We start from the raw sequence: 22291 nt of genomic DNA, 5'->3' as shown, positions 1-22291 counted from the left end.
TTGTAAAAAGCTCTATAGAAATTTAGTTTAATTCCCTCTAATTTAAAAAAATTATCTGACTTTCCTTGCCCCTCTGTATAAAAAAAGATGACAAGAGAGGACTTCAATGAGACCTGCAACACCATCCTATCGTGGGTGAAAGAGGCCGTCGGGACTGTTGTGAAGCCTGCCCTGGACCTGACCTGGGAAATCATCACCACTAACGGATCTTCAATATTGTCGACCCCCTCCAGCTGCTCACGAACAGAGGAATGCTCAGTTGTGATCTGACCCTCTCCATCAAGGTATTTTGAATGTAATAGTACTCTATGGTCAGTGTTAAGAACTTTGAACTGTGTTAAGTGTCCCATGTCGGGACATTGACTGTGTACTGCTAATCTGCTGTTCTCTGAATTGTATTTGTATTTATTATGAATCCACATTAGCTGCTACCACAGATTGTAAGCTGTCATGGTCAAAACATATTGATACAACAGTAGCTAAGATGGGGAGAAGTCTGTCCATAATAAAGCGCTCTTCTGCCTTCTTAACAGCACTATCAATAAGGCAGGTCCTACAGGCTCTAGTTGTGGGCCTGTATAATGTTTTTAAAATTGTATAACTGCCTTGACTTTGCTGGACCCCAGGAAGAGTAGCTGCTCTCTGTGTACATTAATGTTAGCTCTCTGTGTACATCTAAGGGCCAGCCGTGCTGCCCTGTTCTGAGCCAGTTGCAATTTTCCTAAGTCCCTCTTTGTGGAACCTGACCACACGACTGAACAGTAGTCCAGGTGCGACAAAACTATGGCCTGTAGGACCTGCCTTGTTGATAGTGCTGTTAAGAAGGCAGAACAGCACTTTATTATGGACAAACTTCTCCCTATCTTAGCTACTGTTGTATCAATATGTTTTGACCATGACAGTTTACAATCCAGGGTTACTCCAAGCAGTTTAGTCACCTCAACTTGCTCAAATTCCACATGATTCATTACAAGATTTAGTTGAGGTTTACGGTTTAGTGAATGATTTGTCCCAAATACAATGCTTTTAGTTTTAGAAGTATTTAGGACTAACTTTTTCCTTACCACCCATTCTGAAACTAACTGCAGCTCTTTGTTAAGTGTTGCAGTCATTTCAGTCGCTGTAGTAGCTGACGTGTATAGTGTTGAGTCATCCGCATACATAGACACACAGGCTTTACTCAAAGCCAGTGGCATGTTGTTAGTAAAGATTGAAAAACGTAAGGGGCCTAGACAGCTACCCTGGGGAATTCCTGATTATACCTGGATTATGTTGGATAGGATTCCATTAAAGAACACCCTCTGTGTTCTGTTAGACAGGTAGCTCTTTATACACAATATAGCAGGGGGTGTAAAGCCATAACACATATGTTTTTCCAGCAGCAGACTATGATCGATAATGTCAAAAGCCGCACTGAAGTCTAACAAAACAGCCTCCACAATCTTTTTATCATCAATTTCTCTCAGCCAATCATCTGTCATTTGTGTAAGTGCTGTGCTTGTTGAATGTCCTTCCCTATAAGCGTGCTGAAAGTCTGTTGTCAATTTGTTTACTGTAAAATAGCATTGTATCTGGTCAAACACAATTATTTCCAAAAGTTTACTAAGGGTTGGTAACAGGCTGATTGGTTGGCTATTTGAGCCAGTAAAGGAGGCTTTACTATTCTTATGTAGGGGAATGACTTTTGCTTCCCTCCAGGCCTTAAATTGAAGATATGGCAAATAGGAGTGTTATTAATTTTCCATCCAAGTTGTCAGACCCTGGTGGCTTGTCATTGTTGATAGACAACCATCATTATTTCACCTCTTCCACACTCACTTTATGGAATTCAAAATTACAATGCTTGTCTTTCATAATTTGGTCAGATATACTTGGATGTGTAGTGTCAGCATTTGTTGCTGGCATGTCATGCATAAGTTTGCTAATCTTGTCAATTAAAAAATAATAAAAGTAGTTGGCAATATCAATGGATTTTGTGATGAATGAGCCATGTGATTCAATGAATGATGGAGCAGAGTTTGCCTTTTTGCCCAAATTTTCATTTAAGGTGCTCCAAAGCTTTTTACTATCATTATTTATGTAATTTACAGTTGAAGTCGGAAGTTTACATACACTTCAGTTGGAGTCATTAAAACTAGTTTTTCAACCACTCCACAAATTTCTTGTTAACAAACTATACTTTTGGCATGTCGGTTAGGACATCTACTTTGTGCATGACACAAGTAATTTTTCCAACAATTGTTTACAGACAGATTATTTCACTTATAATTCACTGCATCACAATTCCAGTGGGTCAGAAGTTGACGGTGCCTTTAAACAGCTTGGAAAATTCCAGAAAATGATGTCATGGCTTTAGAAGCTTCTGCTAGGCTAATTGACATCATTTGAGTCAATTGGAGGTGTACCTGTGGATGTATTTCAAGGCCTACCTTCAAACTCAGTGCCTCTTTGCTTGACATCATGGGAAAATCTAAATAAATCAGCCAAGACCTCAGAAACAAAATTGTAGACCTCCACAAGTCTGGTTCATCCTTGGGAGCAATTTCCAAACGCCTGAAGGTACCACGTTCATCTGTACAAACAATAGTATGCAAGTATAAACACCATGGGACCACGCAGCCGTCATACCGCTCATGAAGGAGACGTGTTCTGCCTCCTAGAGATTAACGTACTTTGGTGCGAAAAGTGCAAATCAATCCCAGAACAACAGCAAAGGACCTTGTGAAGATGCTGGAGGAAACAGGTACAAAAGTATCTATAGCCACAGTAAAACGAGTCCTATATCGACATAACCTGAAAGGCCGCTCAGCAAGGAAGAAGCCACTGCTCCAAAACCGCCATAAAAAAGCCAGACTACGGTTTGCAACTGCACATGGGGACAAATATCGTACTTTTTGGAGAAATGTCCTCTGGTCTGATGAAACAAAAATAGAACTGTTTGGCCATAATGACCATCGTATTGTTTGGCGGAAAAAGTGGGTCGCTTGCAAGCCGAAGATCACCATCCCAACCGTGAAGCACGGGGGTGGCAGCATCATGCTGTGGGGGTGCTTTGCTGCAGGAGGGACTGGTGCACTTCACAAAATAGATGGCATCATGAGGAAGGAAAATTATGTGGATATATTGAAGCAACATCTCAAGACATCAGTCAGGAAGTTAAAGCTTGGTTGCAAATGGGTCTTCCAAATTGACAATGACCCCAAGCATACTTCCAAAGTTGTGGCAAAATGGCTTCAAGGTATTGGAGTGGCCATCACAAAGCCCTGACCTAAATCTTATAGAAAATGTGTGGGCAGAACTGAAAAAGCGTGTGCGAGCAAGGAGGCCTACAAACCTGACTCAGTTACACAAGCTCTGTCAGGAGGAATGGGCCAAAATTCACCCAACTTATTGTGGGAAGCTTGTGGAAGGCTACCCGAAACGTTTGACCCAAGTTAAACAATTTAAAGGCAATGCTACCAAATACTAATTGAGTGTATGTAAACTTCTGACCCACTGGGAATGTGATGAAAGAAATCTGAAATAAATAATTCTCTCTACTATTATTCTGACATTTCACATTCTTAAAATAAAGTGGTGATCCTAACTGACCTAAGACAGGGAATTTTTACTAGGATTAAATGTCAGGAATTGTGAAAATGAGTTTAAATGTATTTGGCTAAGGTGTATGTAAACTTCTGACTTCAACTGTATCTTTGTTTCATAGTGTACTTTCTTCTTCTTTTTATTCAGTTTAGTCACATGATTTCTCAGTTTGCAGTACGTTTGCCAATCGGTTGTGCAGCCAGACTCTTTTGCCTCATCCCTCTCAACCATACAATTTTTCAATTCCTCATCAATCCACGGGGATTTAACCGTTTTTACAGTCATTTTCTTAATGGGTGCATGCTTATTAGTAACTGGGATAAGCAATTTCAGAAATGTGTCAAGTACAGTGTCTGGTTGCTTCTCATTACACAAAACGGACCAAAAAATATTATTTACCTCAACAACATAGGAATCACTACAAAACTTATTGTATGACCTCTTATACACTATATTAGGCCCAGCCTTTGGAACTTTGGTTTTCCTAGATATGGCTACTATATTGTGATCACTACATCCGATGCATTTGGATACTGCTTTCAAGCAAATTTCTGCAGCATTAGTAAAGATGTGATCAATACATATTGATGATTTCATTCCTGTGCTGTTTGTAACTACCCTGGTAGGTTGACTGATAACCTGAACCAGGTTGCAGGCACTAGTTACAGTTTGAAGCTTTCTCTTCAGTGGGCAGCCTGATGAAAGCCAGTCAAATCACCCAGAAAATATACCTCTGTTGATATCAGTTACATTATCAAGCATTTTACACATTTTATCCAGCTGCTGACTGTTAGCACTTGGTGGTCTATAGCAGCTTCCCACCAGAATGTGCTTTAGGTGAGGCAGATGAACCTGTAGCCATATTACTTCAACAGTATTTAACATGAGATCCTCTCTAAGCTTTGATGTGAATCACACATGCTGTGAGTGCCTTTACATGTAAGAGAATACTAAACCTCCATACTATAATTGTTTTGGCATTATTGTCATAGCCACAGGAAGTAGGGGTGCTGAGGGTGCTGCAGCCTGAATAATCAGAATAAAAAATATATATACAGTGAAGGAAAAAAGTATTTGATCCCCTGCTGATTTTGTACGTTTGCCCACTGACAAAGAAATGATCAGTCTATAATAATTTTAATGGTAGGTTTATTTGAACAGTGAGAGACAGAATAACAACAACAAAATCCAGAAAAACGCATGTCAAAAATGTTATAAATTTATTTGCATTTTAATGAGGGAAATAAGTATTTGACCCCCTCTCAATCAGAAAGATTTCTGGCTCCCAGGTGTCTTTTATACAGGTAACGAGCTGAGATTAGGAGCACACTCTTAAAGGGAGTGCTCCTAATCTCAGCTTGTTACCTGTATAAAAGACACCTGTCCACAGAAGCAATCAATCAATCAGATTCCAAACTCTCCACCATGGCCAAGACCAAAGAGCTCTCCAAGGATGTCAGGGACAAGATTGTAGACCTGTCTGGAATGGGCTACAAGACCATCGCCAAGCAGCTTGGTGAGAAGGTGACAACAGTTGGTGCGATTATTCGCAAATGGAAGAAACACAAAAGAACTGTCAATCTCCCTCGGCCTGGGGCTCCATGCAAGATCTCACCTCGTGGAGTTGCAATGATCATGACAACGGTGAGGAATCAGCCCAGAACTACACAGGAGGATCTTGTCAATGATCTCATGGCAGCTGGGACCATAGTCACCAAGAAAACAATTGGTAACACACTACGCCGTGAAGGACTGAAATCCTGCTGCGCCCGCAAGGTCCCCCTGCTCAAGAAAGCACATATACAGGCCCGTCTGAAGTTTGCCAATGAACATCTGAATGATTCAGAGGAGAACTGGGTGAAAGTGTTGTGGTCAGATGAGACCAAAATCGAGCTCTTTGGCATCAACTCAACTTGCCGTGTTTGGAGGAGGAGGAATGCTGCCTATGACCCCAAGAACACCATCCCCACCGTCAAACATGGAGGTGGAAACATTATGCTTTGGGGGTGTTTTTCTGCTAAGGGGACAGGACAACTTCACCGCATCAAAGGGACGATGGACGGCGCCATGTACCATCAAATCTTGGGTGAGAACATCCTTCCCCCAGCCAGGGCATTGAAAATGGGTCGTGGATGGGTATTCCAGCATGACAATGACCCAAAACACACGGCCAAGGCAACAAAGGAGTGGCTCAAGTAGAAGCACATTAAGATCCTGGAGTGGCCTAGCCAGTCTCCAGACCTTAATTTACATTTACATTTACGTCATTTAGCAGACGCTCTTATCCAGAGCGACTTACAAATTGGTGCATTCACCCTATAGCCAGTGGGATAACCACTTTACAATTTATTTATTTATTTATTTTAATTTTATTTATTTTTTAGGGGGGGGGTAGAAGGATTACTTTATCCTATCCCAGGTATTCCTTAAAGAGGTGGGGTTTCAAATGTCTCCGGAAGGTGGTGAGTGACTTCGCTGTCCTGGCGTCGTGAGGGAGCTTGTTCCACCATTGGGGTGCCAGAGCAGCGAACAGTTTTGACTGGGCTGAGCGGGAACTATGCTTCCGCAGAGGAAGGGGAGCCAGCAGGCCAGAGGTGGATGAACGCAGTGCCCTCGTTTGGGTGTAGGGACTGATCAGAGCCTGAAGGTACGGAGGTGCCGTTCCCCTCACAGCTCCATAGGCAAGCACCATGGTCTTGTAACAGATGTGAGCTTCAACTGGAAGCCAGTGGAGTGTGCGGAGGAGCGGGGTGACGTGAGAGAACTTGGGAAGGTTGAACACCAGACGGGCTGCGGCATTCTGGATGAGTTGTAGGGGTTTAATGGCACAGGCAGGGAGCCCAGCCAACAGCGCGTTGCAGTAATCCAGACGGGAGATGACAAGTGCCTGGATTAGGACCTGTGCCGCTTCCTGTGTAAGGCAGGGTCGTACTCTCCGAATGTTGTAGAGCATGAACCTGCAGGATCGGGTCACCGCCTTGATGTTAGCGGAGAACGACAGGGTGTTGTCCAGGGTCACGCCAAGGCTCTTCGCACTCTGGGAGGAGGACACAACGGAGTTGTCAACCGTGATGGCGAGATCATGGAACGGGCAGTCCTTCCCCGGGAGGAAGAGCAGCTCCGTCTTGCCAAGGTTCAGCTTGAGGTGGTGATCCGTCATCCATACTGATATGTCTGCCAGACATGCAGAGATGCGATTCGCCACCTGGTTATCAGAAGGGGGAAAGGAGAAGATTAGTTGTGTATCGTCAGCGTAGCAATGATAGGAGAGGCCATGTGAGGATATGACAGAGCCAAGTGACTTGGTGTATAGCGAGAATAGGAGAGGGCCTAGAACTGAGCCCTGGGGGACACCAGTGGTGAGAGCACGTGGTGCGGAGACAGCTTCTCGCCATGCCACTTGGTAGGAGCGACCGGTCAGGTAGGACGCAATCCAAGAGTGAGCCGCGCCGGAGATGCCCAGCTCGGAGAGGGTGGAGAGGAGGATCTGATGGTTCACAGTATCAAAGGCAGCAGACAGGTCTAGAAGGACAAGAGCAGAGGAGAGAGAGTTAGCTTTAGCAGTGCGGAGAATGTGGCAAAGAGCTTCCTAGGGTTAGAGGCAGATGCTTGGAATTTAGAGTGGTAGAAAGTGGCCTTAGCAGCAGAAACAGATGAAGAAAATGTAGAGAGGAGGGAGTGAAAAGATGCCAGGTCCGCAGGGAGTCTAGTTTTCTTCCATTTCCGCTCAGCTGCCCGGAGCTCTGTTCTGTGAGCTCGCAATGAGTCATCAAGCCACGGAGCTGGAGGGGAGGACCGAGCCGGCCGGGAGGATAGGGGACACAGAGAGTCAAAGGATGCAGAAAGGGAGGAGAGGAGGGTTGAGGAGGCAGAATCAGGAGATTGGAGGGAGAAGGATTGAGCAGAGGGAAGAGATGATAGGATGGAAGAGGAGAGAGTAGTGGGAGAGAGAGAGCGAAGGTTGCGGCGGCGCATTACCATCTGTGTAGGGGCAGAGTGAGTAGTGTTGGAGGAGAGCGAGAGAGAAAAGGATACAAAGTAGTGGTCGGAGACATGGAGGGGAGTTGCAGTGAGATTAGTAGAAGAGCAGCATCTAGTAAAGATGAGGTCAAGCGTATTGCCTGCCTTGTGAGTAGGGGGGGACGGTGAGAGGGTGAGGTCAAAAGAGGAGAGGAGTGGAAAGAAGGAGGCAGAGAGAAATGTGTCAAATGTAGACGTAGGGAGGTTGAAATCCCCCAAAACTGTGAGGGGTGAGCCATCCTCAGGAAAGGAGCTTATCAAGGCGTCAAGCTCATTTATGAACTCTCCAAGGGAACCTGGAGGGCGATAGATGACAAGGATATTAAGCTTAAATGGGCTAGTGACTGTGACAGCATGGAATTCAAATGAGGAGATAGACAGATGGGTTAGGGGAAAAATTGAGAATGTCCACTTGGGAGAGATGAGGATTCCTGTGCCACCACCCCTCTGACCAGATGCTCTCGGGGTATGCGAGAACACATGGTCAGACGAGGAGAGAGCAGTAGGAGTAGCAGTGTTTTCAGTGGTAATCCATGTTTCCGTCAGCGCCAGGAAGTCGAGGGACTGGAGGGTAGCATAGGCTGGGATGAAGTCAGCCTTGTTGGCAGCAGAACGGCAGTTCCAGAGGCTGCCTGAGACCTGGAACTCCAGGTGTGTGGTGCGTGCAGGGACCACCAGGTTAGAGAGGCAGCAGCCACGCAGTGTGAGGCGTTTGTGTAGCCTGTGCGGAGAGGAGAGAACAGGGATAGGCAGAGGCATAGTTGACAGGCTGTAGCAAATGGCTACAATAATGCAGAGGAGATCGGAATGAAATGAACTAAACATCAGGGAAAGGAGAGAGCGGGGCCTCCCTCACCACAACTCCCAAATATAACTATCCCAACTTCCACCTCAGAGACTATAATTGTTTCACTGAAACACCCGAATAAAACTCTCCCAACTTCCAGTTTAGAAATTAGAATTGTTGTAAACTACAGCGGTTCAATATTTCAAGGAATAGACTCAACTTACTTTATTCAGCTAGCTAACTATGACGCCATAGCTAACTAGCATGCTAGCATCCAATAACACACGGTTTAGCACCAATACTTGGTTACAACAAACTACCAATAGTGTGTTAACACACTAAACAGATAATTCGTGTCCGTGTCTAGTTCCTTTCATAATGCAGCAATAATTAAACGTTGGCTAGCTAGCACAAATATATTGTATTTAGCTGCTACAGTACTGCTAGCTGGTAGTGTTGGCTAGCTAGCAATGGCTGCTGTGTTGACTTTGTTTGAAAAACGGCGTCGCTGCGAACGAATGTAGCTGGCTAAAATTATATTGTATTTAGTTGCTATAGTACTGCTAGCTGGTAGCGTTGGCTAGCTAGCAATGGCTGCGGTGATGATTTTGTTTGAAAAACGGCGTCGCTGCGAACGAATGTAGCTGGCTAAAAGGATATTGTATTTAGTTGCTACAGTACTGCTAGCTGGTAGCTGGTAGTGTTGGCTAGCTAGCAATGGCTGCGGTGTTGACTTTGTTTGAAAAACGGCGTCGCTGCGAACGAATGTAGCTGGCTAGCTAACCTCGATAGTTACTCTATACTACACCTTTATCTTTGATACAAATACAACTATGTAGCTAGCCAACATTACACTAATCAAATCGTTCCATTGTAATGTAATGTGTCATATTACCTGCGGAGCGAAGTACAGCATGACTACTCACCTCGCCTGATCCACACACTAATCCCATAGAAAATCTGTGGAGGGAGCTGAAGGTTCGAGTTGCCAAACGTCAGGCTCGAAACCTTAATGACTTGGAGAAGATCTGCAAAGAGGAGTGGGACAAAATCCCTCCTGAGATGTGTGCAAACCTCGTGGCCAACTACAAGAAACGTCTGACCTCTGTGATTGCCAACAAGGTTTTTGCCACCAAGTACTGTCATGTTTTGCAGAAGGGTCAAATACTTATTTCCCTCATTAAAATGCAAATCAATTTATAACATTTTTGACATGCGTTTTTCTGGATTTATTTGTTGTTATTCTGTCTCTCACTGTTCAAATAAACCTACCATTAAAATTATAGACTGATCATGTCTTTGTCAGAGGGCAAACGTACAAAATCAGCAGGGGATCAAATACTTTTTTCCCTCACTGTATATATTCAAAAATTAATAAATATTAGAAGCAAAAAATGTTTAACTAAAGTTGTGCACTGGGCCTTTAGTAGTATTAGCGGACCGATATAGAAAGTGCATTCCGAAAGTATTCAGACCCTTTGACTTTTTCCACATTTTGTTACGTTACAGCCTTATTCTAAAATTGATTAAATTGTTTTTTTCCACCCTCATCATACTACACACAATACCCCATAATGACAAAGCGAAAACAGGTTTTTAGACATTTTTGCAAATGTATTAAAAATAAAAAACGGAAATATCACATTTACATAATTATTCAGACCCTTTTCTCAGTACTTTGTTGAAGCACCTTTGGCAGTAATTACAGCCTCAAGTCTTTTTGGGTATGTCCCGACAAGCTTGGCACACCTGTATTTGGGGAGTTTCTCCCATTCTTCTCTGCAGATCCTCTCAAGCTCTGTCAGGTTGGATGGGGAGTGCTGCTGCACAGCTATTTTCAGGTCTCTCCAGAGATGTTCGATCGGGTTCAAGTCCGGGCTCTGGCTGGGCCACACAAGGACATTCAGAGACATCTCCCGAAGCCACTCCTGCGTTGTCTTGGCTGTGTGCTTAGGGTCATTGTCCTGTTGGAAGGTGAACCTTCGCCCCAGTCTGAGGTCCTGAGCGGTCTGGAGCAGGTTTTCATCAAAGATCTCTCTGTACATCTTTTCCTCGATCCTGACTAGTCTCCCAGTCCCTGCTGCTGAAAAACATCCCCACAGTATGATGCTGTCACCACCATGCTTTACCGTAGGGATGGTGCCAGGTTTCCTCCAGACGTGACGCTTGGCATTCAGGCCAAAGTGTTCAATCTTGGTTTCATCAGACCAGAGAATCTTGTTTCTCATGGTCTGAGTCCTTTAGGTGCCTTTTGGCAAACTCCAAGCGGACAGTCATGTGCCTTTTACTGAGGAGTGGCTTCTGTCTGATCACTCTACCATAAAGGCCTGATTGGTGGAGTCCTGCAGAGATGGTTGTCCTTCTGGAAGGTTCTCCCATCTCCACAGAGGAACTCTGGAGCTCTGTCAGAGTGACCATCGGGTTATTGGTCACCTCCCTGACCAAGGCCCTCCCCCGATTGCTCAGTTGGGCCGGGTGGCCAGCTCTAGGAAGAGTCTTGGTTGTTCCAAACTTCTTCCATTTAAGAATGATGGAGGCCACTGTGTTCTTGGGGACCTTCAATGCTGCAGACATTTTTTGGTACCCTTCCCCAGATCTGTGCCTCAACACAATCCTGTCTCGGAGCTCTATGGACAATTCCTTCGACCTCATGGCTTAGGTTTTGCTCTGACATGCACTGTCAACTGTGGGACCTTATATAGACAGGTGTGTTCCTTTCCAAATCATGTGCAATCAATTGAATTTACCACAGGTGGACTCCAATCAAGTTGTAGAAACATGTCAAGGATGATCAATGGGAAACAGGATGCACCTTAGCTCAATTTCGAGTGTCATAGCATAGGGTCTGAATACTTATTTAAATAAAACATGTTCTTTTATTTGTAAAATTTGAAAAGAAATCGAAAATCCTGTTTTCGCTTTGTCATTATGGGGTATTGTGTGTAGATTGATGAGGATTTTTATTTATTTAATCCTTTTTAGAATAAGGCTGTAACGTAACAAAATGTAGAAAAAGGGAAGGGGTCTGAATACTTTCCAAATGCACTGTAGACCGGCAACAACTAAAAAATTCAGCATCTCCACTTTGGCAAAAAAGGTCGTTGTATAATTAAGAACAGTATTGTGCAGAATTCAACAGTTGGAATTGTAAGAGTTGTTGCCCCTTTCTCTGCAATTGTAACTCTAATGGAATCCAGAAAGAACAAAACCCAATCCTCAAACATTTACATCAAAAGGTGCAAAGTTATGGGCAAAGACACAAAACATCCACATCAAATTAAATATTTTCCTTGATGAAATAACATGGAAAACAACCACTTTTTGTGCATTATTAATTTACCATCCTTACAAATCACTTGTACATTACTGTATTGTACATAGGCTGGTCATCTAGGTTTGTACCTGTAGACTTTCCATCACCATGAAGAAAAACAATACACAATACAGTAATTGAGTACATGATGATGTGGCTCAGTTGGTAGAGCGTGGCGCTTGCAATGCTAGGGCTGTGGGTTCGATTGCAACAATTTCAAAGATTTTACTTCATATAAGGAAATCAGTCATTTGAAATGAATTCATTAGGCCCTAATCTATGGATTTCACAACTGGTAATACAGATATGCATCTGTTGGTCACAGATACTGTACCTTTAAAAAAATGCGCCTCACAATGGGCCTGCCCATACCATAACCCCACCGCCACTATGGGGCACTCTGTTCACAACGTTGACATCAGCAAACCGCTCGCCCACATGACGCCATACAGGTGGACTGTGGTTACTAGGCAGGTTGGATGTACTGCCAAATTCTCTAAAACGACGTTGGAGGCGGCCTATGGTAGAGAAATGAACATTAAATTATCTGGCAACAGCTCTGCTGGACATTCCTGCAGTCAGCATGCCAATTGCACGCTCCCTCAAAACTTGAGACATCTGTGGCATTGTGTCATGTGACAAAACTGCACATTTTAGAGTGGCCTTTTATTGTCCCCAACACAAGGTGCACCTGTGTAAGGATCATGCTGTTTAATCAGCTTCTTGATATGTCACACCTGTCAGGTGGATGGATTATCTTGGCAAAGAAGAAATGCTCACTAACAGGCATGTAAATAAATTTGTGCATTACATTTGAGAGAAATACGCTTTTTGTGCGTATGGAACATTTTGGGGATCTTGTATTTCAGCTCATTAAACATGGGACTAACACTTTACATGTTGCGTTTATATTTTTGTTCAGTGTAGTATATTTTTTTCTCACAAAAGTAGTGCACTGGGCCTTTACTAGTTGTGTATTAGCGGACCAATATAGACATCTTCAGCGCAGGCACGTTTTTTTCTGCATTCTCCCCGTCAGCCAAAAAATCGCAGCCCACCCCCAAACTACTTCCTGCGGCTATGGTTATTATAATGTCCTATACCTTTGTGATGTCATCAATCAGAATACTCTACTACTCAAATCTCTGTCAAATCTCTGCTTGTTCATAAAAAATCTGTCAAAGTCAATATTGCTCAACTGAAAAGAGAGTTTGAACAAAAGAGCTCCAGTTTGAACATGTTTCTTTAGACAACTTCTGCCCTATATGTACATGAAAGCAAGCAAAAATGCAGAACTCATTGCTATGCTAACAGAACAAACGAAGCGAGCAAGCAACATTTGTTTTGGTAAATTATCTTGTGTATGTCATCAATGACATTATCGCATGTTGCAATGTCTGTCTTGATATTTCAGCAGCAGATCTAAGAGTGCTTTGTTGGATGAGGTTGACGGAGAACACGGTGAGTTGCCCTGTGGATCAAACAGGTCCAGCCCAAGTAGGAATGGAAGTAGACTGTTGGTGGAGCCAGTAGTAGTCCTGTTAGGTGGGTCGCAAGAAAACGTCTATCAGTGCATTCAGTCTGAGATTGATGAGTCAGTAAGCGACATAATTCTCTCGTCAGACCTTAGAGATGACAATCTGTTGAAAGCAGTGACCTCATCCAAGACTGTGAGCTCTGATATCTTTGAGGCGGCAATAAGGGACATCAACGCTGGCCTCTCTTACGTCCTCCTGCAAGCAACATGTAGCAGAAGCAGCCAAGTTGCCAGAGAGATGCTTTGCATTGTCTCTGTGAAGTTGCTTCCGTTGTTCCCTGAGCTGACAGGAAAGGGGTTTCCCAGTGTCCCTGTAGAATTGCAGAGGATACTGGAATCGAAGTTGCCTTCTGCCACAGCACAGGTTATTGTTTCTGTCATTGATGCCATGATTAATCTCTGTGGAAAGGAATGCACAAGGGATACTACAGAAGGACAGGATTCCGTTAATAGCCAACTGTGTAGCTTTCTACATGCTGTGTCTGACAGAATCAAAGACATGACATTAAAGATCAAGTCATTTAGCCCCCAGCCAGGCGAACAACCCAGAACATCCAAATCCATGGAATCTCTCCAGGACACAATGCCATGCTCAAAACCCAAGCTTCTATTGTCATCCACCTCATCCATAGACCAGTCTTGCTCAAGCTTGATAAAGCTGTGCTCCTACTCTTACTGCACACCAGACTTTAACAAAGAGTTCAGTGACCTGGAACAGGAGAGGCAAGTGGTTCAGTCTCCTCAGCCGTCAATGTCAAGAAAGGAGGTCATTGACCTTGGAGACATTCCAACTGCAATTTGGGACCAATCAAAAAATATGGAATTCCATAAAAAAGCCTCAATGGCAGTGAGCCAGATCATGGAAACCACTGTGAAGGAGATCACCACACTTTTTGATTCCAAAATCTGCACCATTTACCAAGGACCACTTGAGAAACTTGATGAACAAAGCATGCCACTGGAGCCCTCCATAAAGCTCCCACACAACACTGGTGAGGCAGCATCTGGTGTGGTAGATATCATCTTGGAGGGCGTGCAGACTGTAATTGATCCCAACAAGGATTTTTTCAATACTCTCACAGACCCTACACTCTTTCAGGAGCAAGTCCAATTGGTTTCCCACATTATTCTTCAAATGGTCCAAGCTAAATTGAAGGAAATGTTCACTGTACAACTGCTCCTTAACACTGAAAGCGACATCGGATTTAGTCAACACGGTGTAGTAACCAGTGCAAAAGAGATCCTGAGCCGGATCTTGGTGAACATCAAGGAGGGACTGCCAACATGCGAGTTGAAAGGGTCCAGGGAGGCACTCGCAAAGCAGTTTTTGGACTCACTAATCCATAACCTCAAGCTACTGATAACCAGGGATTTGGATCAACAGCCAGAACAAGGTGCCCCCAGCTGCTTTGTTGAACAGAGAGTGGCTGACATTAGTGCCTCAATTATTCCAGAGACTAGATGCAGCACTTCTCTAGAGCTGGAATGTATGGTTGCTGATGTTAGGCCTATAACAACTAATTTGTATCATGCTATTGTGGAGACGGCGAACGTCCTCTCTAAGGATTCAATTCACTTCTTGTCCAAGACTGTGCTCATTGAAAAGGCCCAGCAGGTAATGCTAGATTCCAGCAGCACCAATATACTACGCCTGGCAGTCAGTAATTCACAGATGGCTGTTCAGAAATCATGCCCTGGGAAGGAGGACCTTGAGAAACAACTTGTTTTGGATTTTGTAAAGACATCAGTAGGGAACCTACTCCAGAAGTGTTTGGGTTTAAATGCTTCCCAAGATGAATCTCAACCCTCTCAGCACCCTTCCTCCGGCTCTAGCCAGAAGTCTCTTCGCTCCATCCCTGGCTGGGTGTTGTCGAAGCTGAAGGGTACTAAGACAAGTGTGGAAACTGTCTCTGCAACAGCCCTGATCACAACAGCTATGGTCCAGGAAGTAATGGGCTCTGTCCCACTGACCAGATATCCGTCAGTGGATACAAGTGTTTGCCTCAGCAAAGGTAAGGCCTTTATTTATTTTAGACATTATTTGAATGCTATCCAAAATGTAATAGAAAGCTGGAATTATAAGATGTTATTGGACTTATCTTACTTTCGCACATTTCAATCAATTCAAATATTCATATTTTAATAAAATGTCAATTTTCTATTTAAAGATCCTTCAAATATGTATTTGCCGCTTGAGGATATTCATTGTTATGAGGAGCTAGTAAGAGAATGTGACATAGGAGAAATGGCTAAGAAATGTTTGGCCACTGAGGCTGACCGTCCAGAAACAGGACTGAAAACTGTAAACTGGTGCGAAAGAGTCCCCCATTTCATGGGTCTTTGTCAAAAAAAAGCACAGACAATGTCCCGTGTAAGTCTGTCTAAAAGTCTGGCTTCGGACAACACTAATTCTCAGGAAGATGTACAAGAATTTCAGGCCACTTCAAGTCTATGCACGGTGGCAAGAACCCCATCCCCAGTGGAATCGATGGCCAATGGGTCTATGCATAGCGTAATGAATGCCCTTCTCTTGAAAGTCGAAGAGAATTCGGTCGAATCAGTGTTGGAATTGCACCAGGCAGTAGAGGTGTTCAGTGCAGAGGTCCCCAGAGCCATTGCTTTGTCTGTGGTTCCGGCAATCAGCACTGACAAAATGCCTGAGCCATCTCTCACCATCACTAAGGCTCAAGGAAAGACAACCAAAAACAGGCGAGAGCGATTCTATTTCCCTAGTTGTTGTCCACAGAAGGAGCAAAAGAAAGCCAAAGTGAGTTCCGTTTCTACTTTGTCCGACAAAGCTATGTTTATTGACGATATGTACCAGGACCTGCTCCAAGAAAAAGGATCTGCCATAAAATTGTGCCAATCAGTTGAGCAATTGCACCTTGCAGTAGAGGAGTGCAGTGCAGAGAGATTCCCCCATTTCTTGGGTCTTAGTCAAAAGACACCAGAGACAATGTCCCGTGTAAGTCTGGCTTCAGACAAAACAAATTCTCAGGAAGATGTACAAGAATTTCAGGCCACTTCAAGTCTATGCACGGTGGCAAGAACCCCATCCCCAGTGGAATTGATCTCCAATGGGTCTGTGCATAGCGTAATGAATGCACTTCTCTTGAAAGTCGTAGAGAATTCGGTCGAATCAATGTTGGAATTGTACCAGGCAGTAGAGGAGTTCAGTGCAGAGGTCCCCAGAGCCATTGCTTTGTCTGTGGTTCCGGCAATCAGCACTGACAAAATGCCTGAGCCATCTCTCACCATCACTAAGGCTCAAGGAAAGGCAACCAAAAACAGGCGAGAGAGATTCTATTTCCCTAGTTGTTGTCCACAGAAGGAGCAAAAGAAAGCCAAAGATAGTTCCACTTCTACTTTGTCTGACAAAGCTATGTTTATTGACGATGTGTACCAGGACCTGCTCCAAGAAAAGGGATCTGCCATAAAATTGTGCCAATCAGTTGAGCAATTGCACCTTGCAGTAGCGGACTGCAGTGCAGAGAGATTCCCCCATGTCTTGGGTCTTAGTCAAAAGAAACCAGAGACAATGTCCCGTGTAAGTCTGGCTAAAAGTCTGGCTTCAGACAAACTAATTATCAGGAAGATGTACAAGAATTTCAGGCCACTTCAAGTCTATGCACGGTGGCAAGAACCCCATCCCCAGTGGACTTGATCTCCAATGGGTCTGTGCATAGCGTAATGAATGCCCTTCTCTTGAAAGTCGAAGAGAATTTGGTCGAATCAGTGTTGGAATTGCACCAGGCAGTAGAGGAGTTCAGTGCAGAGATCCCCAGAGCCATTGCTTTGTCTGTGGTTCTGGCAATCAGCACTGACAAAATGCCTGAGCCATCTCTCACCATCACTAAGGCTCAAGGAAAGACAACCAAAAACGGACGAGAGAGATTCTATTTCCCTAGTTGTTGTCCACAGAAGGAGAAAAAGAAAACCAAAGTGAGTTCCGTTTCTACTTCGTCTGACAAAGCTATGTTTGTTGACGATGCGTACCAGGACCTGCTCCAAGAACAGGGATCTGCCATAAAATTGTGCCAATCAGTTGAGCAATTGCACCTTGCCGTAGAAGAGTGCAGTACAGAAGTCCCCAAAGCCATTGCTTCGTCTGTGGTTAGCGTGATCAGCACAGAAAAAATGGCTGAGTCATCTCTTAACACTATTGCTCAAGGAAAGCAAACCAATAACAGGCGAGAGAGATCCTATTTCCCTAGCTTTTGTCTGCAGAAGAAGAAAAAGCAAAACAAAGCTTCATCTACACCTGTGGTTTCCTTCTCCGGTGGGTCTGTGCATAGCTTGGTATGTGCACTCCTCTTGAAGATCCGGAAGAATGCTGATGGATCTCCTCCGCAGTCAGAGCCAGAGCTGATTGAGAAAGCCCTGTCTGTCAGTGGATCTGTGTTGACACTGTTGGCAGAGGTCAAAGGAATGTCGGTTGATGAGGAATCATCAACACCTAGTCGGGCACCTCCTGATGAGGTAGTTGAAGCAGTGTACAAGGACATGCTGCAGGAAAAGGGTTCTGCAATAGAATTGCACCATGCAGTGGAGCAGTGCAGTGCAGAGGTCCCTAGAGTCATAGCCTGGTCTCTGGTAAAGGAGATAAGCACTGCTCCCCCCAATGAATTCCTTGCTGCCCCAGCTTTCCTCCTCTCATCTGTCCTGCTTCTCTCTGGACATCCAAGTAAGGTGATCTCATTATCGGGAAATGCCAAATCACTTGTCGCAGCGGCAAGTGATAGTCTCCCTAAGGATGAGAGTCGGAAGAGGTTTGGCTTGTTGCCAAAGCTGCCTAAGACACATAAAATGCAGAAGATGCCAAAGTTGAAGATGAAAATGAAGGTATGGTGTGAAAGTCTTTGAATTAATAACACATTTTATTTAGTTAAGCGTCTCTATTTCGACATTTTATGCTGTGTTCGTGAACCATCAGTTTTAATTGCTAGTGAATGACAATTATTGGAAATGATCAGAATTTCTGTTTCTGACAGCTTTGTGACCTACACTACCAGTCAAAAGTTGACACACCTACTCATTCAAGGGTTTTTCTTTATTTAAAAAATGTTGTACATTGTAGAATAATAGTGAAGACGTCAAAACTATGAAATAACACATATGGAATCATGTAGTAACCAAAGAAGTGTTAAACAAATCAAAATATATTTTATATTTGAGATTCTACAAATAGCCACCCTTTGCCTTGATGACAGCTTTGCACACTCTTGGCATTCTCTCAACCAGCTTCATGAGGTAGTCACCTGGAATGCATTTCAATTAACAGGTGTGCCTTCTTAAAAGTTAATTTGTGGAATTTCTTTCCTTAATGCGTTTGAGCCAATCAGTTGTGTTGTGACAAGGTAGGGGTGGTATACAGAAGATAGCCCTATTTGGTAAAAGACCAAATCCATATTATGGCAAGAACAGCTCAAATAAGCAAAGTGAAACAACAGTCCATCATTACTTTAAGACATGAAGGTCTGTCAATACTGAACATTTCAAGAACTTTTAAAGTTTCTTCAAGTGCAGTCGCAAAAACCATCAAGCACTATGATGAAACTGGCTCTCATGAGGACCGCCACAGGAATGGAAGACCCAGAGTTACCTCTGCTGCAGAGGATAAGTTCATTAGTGTTACCAGCCTCAGAAATTGCAGCCCAAATAAATGCTTCACAGAGTTCAAGTAACAGACACATCTCAACATCAACTGTTCAGAGGGGACTGTGTGAATCAGGCCTTCATGGTCGAATTGCTGTAAAGAAACCACTACTAAAGGACACCAATAAGAAGAAGAGACTTGCTTGGGCCAAGAAACATGAGCAATGGACATTAGACCGGTGGAAATGTGTCCTTTGGTCTGGAGTCCAAATATGAGATTTTTGGTTCCAACCACCGTGTCTTTGTGTAGTTCCCACCGTAAAGCATGGAGGAGGTGGTGTTATGGTGCTTTGCTGGTGACACTGTCTGTGATTTATTTACAACTCAAGGCACACTTAACCAGCATGGCTACCACAGCGATACGCCATCCCATCTGGTTTGGGCTTAGTGGGACTATAATTTCTTTTTCAACAGGACAATGACCCAACACATCTCCAGGCTGTGTAAGGGCTATTTTACCAAGATGGAGAGTGATGGAGTGCTGCATCAGATGACCTGGCCTCCACAATCCCCCGACCTCAACCCAATAGAGATGGTTTGGGATGAGTCGGATGGCAGAGTGAAGAAAAAAAAAAAAGTGCTCAGCATATGTGGGAACTCCTTCAAGACTGCCAAGTGTGCAAAGCTGTCATCAAGGCAAAGGGTGGCTATTTGAAGAATCTCAAATATAAAATATATTTTGATTTGTTTAACACTTTTTTGGTTACTACATGATTCCATGTGTTATTTCAGTTTTGATGTCTTCACTATTATTCTACAATTTAAAACATTTTAAAAAGAAAGAAAAACCCTTGAATGAGTAGGTGTGTCCAAACCTTTGACTGGTACTGTATGTTAACACTTTTCTATGACCTTCCAGAACAAAGTGGATCCACTGGCCATCTACCCCTCTTTTGATCTTCTGAGAGAGGATCCACTTGAGGACACATTTTATGATAATTCATAAGAGGGACTATTGGAAGGCACCTCTGATGATCATACAAGTGGTAAACAGAAATAATCACAAACACCTTTTTTTGTTGAATACATGTCCATACCATTTTGAAGTGTTACTGTTGATGGGTATAGTGGGTCTGGGCCCTCTTTGAGATCATGCACAAACTTGATTTATGCTCATGAGTTATGCTCACACGTCTCAAGTCAGGATAGGACACACGTGTTAACACCATAGATATGTCACCATCTCCTCACCACTCTGTAATATATTGGGATGCTGAGCATGTGCAAATTGGTTTTTGAACTGGTGAAATGTTTTATGACTATGGGGTCCTCACTCACTAACTCTCTCTAATTAGACTTACAGTGCAGCAGTCCTTTTCCATCACCTCCCAACTCATTTGGAGAAGAACTCTGACATTCTGGCTCTGGCACCAAAAGTGAAGACCACCAAAAGACCGTCTCTCTTCACTAGCATTGGCAGTGTCATCACCAAGGCCTTCACTAGAGCACTTCACCCAGTCATGACCAGATCTAGGACCATCCGTAGTAGTAGTTAACTTGACCACCGGATAATAATTCAAGAGAGGATCCACTGGATCTTGCGACCTTATGATCATCCATCTTTGTTTAGATAAACTTGTTGGTTCAGAATTCATTCTTATGAGGTTGGTAAGCCACACAATTACATTTAGACTATAGCTAGGTTTCCATCCAATTGGCAACAGATTTTCATGCAAATATTCTAAAATATGCATTAAAAACAGTGTGCGCATTTTTCCACCAGTGATGTTTTCATTAAATTGACTTGCTGCAGATAAAAGCTGTGTGATGACGTAGTGCACATAAAAAATACCTTTTGCGGTACCGTTAAATTCCCATGTATTGAATAAAAATACAAATTAAATGGGTTTCCATTGCATTTTCAACTCTGATGGTTTTCTCACAAAAAATAACTGTGCGCTATATAGCGGAACACTCCGGTAAAGGCAACAGCGCGCAGATACTGGATCTGTGCCCTGTTGGCTAGAGCGCAGGTAAGGCCTACATCAGTGGTTCCCAACCAGGGGTACAAGGACCTCTGGGGGTACTTTGCCTATCCACAGAGGGTACTTGAGAAGACTCATGAGACCATTGGCCTACTCGTAAAATTGCACGAGGGGTTCCTTCTGGGGTACTCCGGGCAGAGCAAAATTCAGTTGGTGGTACAGTAACCGAAAAAGGTTGGGAACCACTGGCCTACATGATGAGAATATTATGGACAAAAGAGCGAGATTACCTTTATTTGTCAAACGGCAGCCAAGCATCGATGATCATGTCACCAGAATAAGACGCTCAACATTTATTGGAAAGGAGAATCAAACTCCATCACCTTGCACTTTAACCACTCTGTGAATTTCATAATTTATTTAATCTGTAGCGTAATTTTACATTTACATTTTAGTCATTTAGCAGACGCTCTTATCCAGAGCGACTTACAGTTAAGTGAGTGCATACATTTTTCATACTAGCCCCCCGTGGGAATCGAACCCACAATCCTGGCGTTGCAAGCGCTATGCTCTACCAACTGAGCTACAGGAGGCCCATAAACTGCATGCTTTCCCTACGAGTCGTAGTGGGAGGACAACACATGTCATCACGTGACTCCAAGTTTACTTCGATATGATGGTTATTATATCTTATATTATTTCTCGCATAATTCATTTTACCGACACAAAAAGATCCCACTTTGTCTAGTGTATTTTGTTTTGTTGACATTTGTAAAGTTGACCGAATTTTCTCTCTCAATCAGGCCTGAAATTCTTTATCCGACATGTACTTTACTCGCATAAAAAAGGTTGGATGGAAACCTGCTTTATAACACTATCAAACTGCGTCTCTGCTTTCAGTTTTGGAGGATGCAGAGGCCCTTGTCACAGTTTAAAGCAATACCTCTAGCCCTCATTTGACATGTTGCTGATTACTGAGATTTAGACTTGTGGCAGAGGCTTGATGGGACATTTTAAATAATCTTACTTGCTCCAGTATGGAACATTTACATAGTTAACCATACAATGAGAAGTGATCGCTGGGGCGGCAGGTAGCTTAGTGGTTAAGATCGTTGTGCCAGTAACCGAAAGGTCGCTGGTTCTAATCCCCGAGCCGACTAGGTAAAAAATCTGTCGATGTGCCCTTGAGCAAGGCATTTAACCCTAATTGCTCTGGATAAGAGCGTCTGCTAAATGACCAAAAAAATATATAAAAAAAATATCGCCATATCTTTTACAGTTAAATTGATATATGGATCTGTAAAATACAGTCTCCTTGATCTGTGCCCATGAAAAGCATATGAAGACAAAATGACACCTACTTATGTATTGCAAAGTTTAATAGTAAATGAAAAGTGTGCCTTTCTGTGTATGGGGGGGGGGATTAGAATGGATGGGGAGGGCAGATGTCTTTGGTCCATACTTGGTGG

This window comes from Coregonus lavaretus (genome assembly GCF_964263955.1).
Source record: "Coregonus lavaretus genome assembly, chromosome: 20".
Taxonomy (NCBI): Eukaryota; Metazoa; Chordata; class Actinopteri; order Salmoniformes; family Salmonidae; genus Coregonus; species Coregonus lavaretus.
This window is presented reverse-complemented; position numbering follows the sequence as displayed.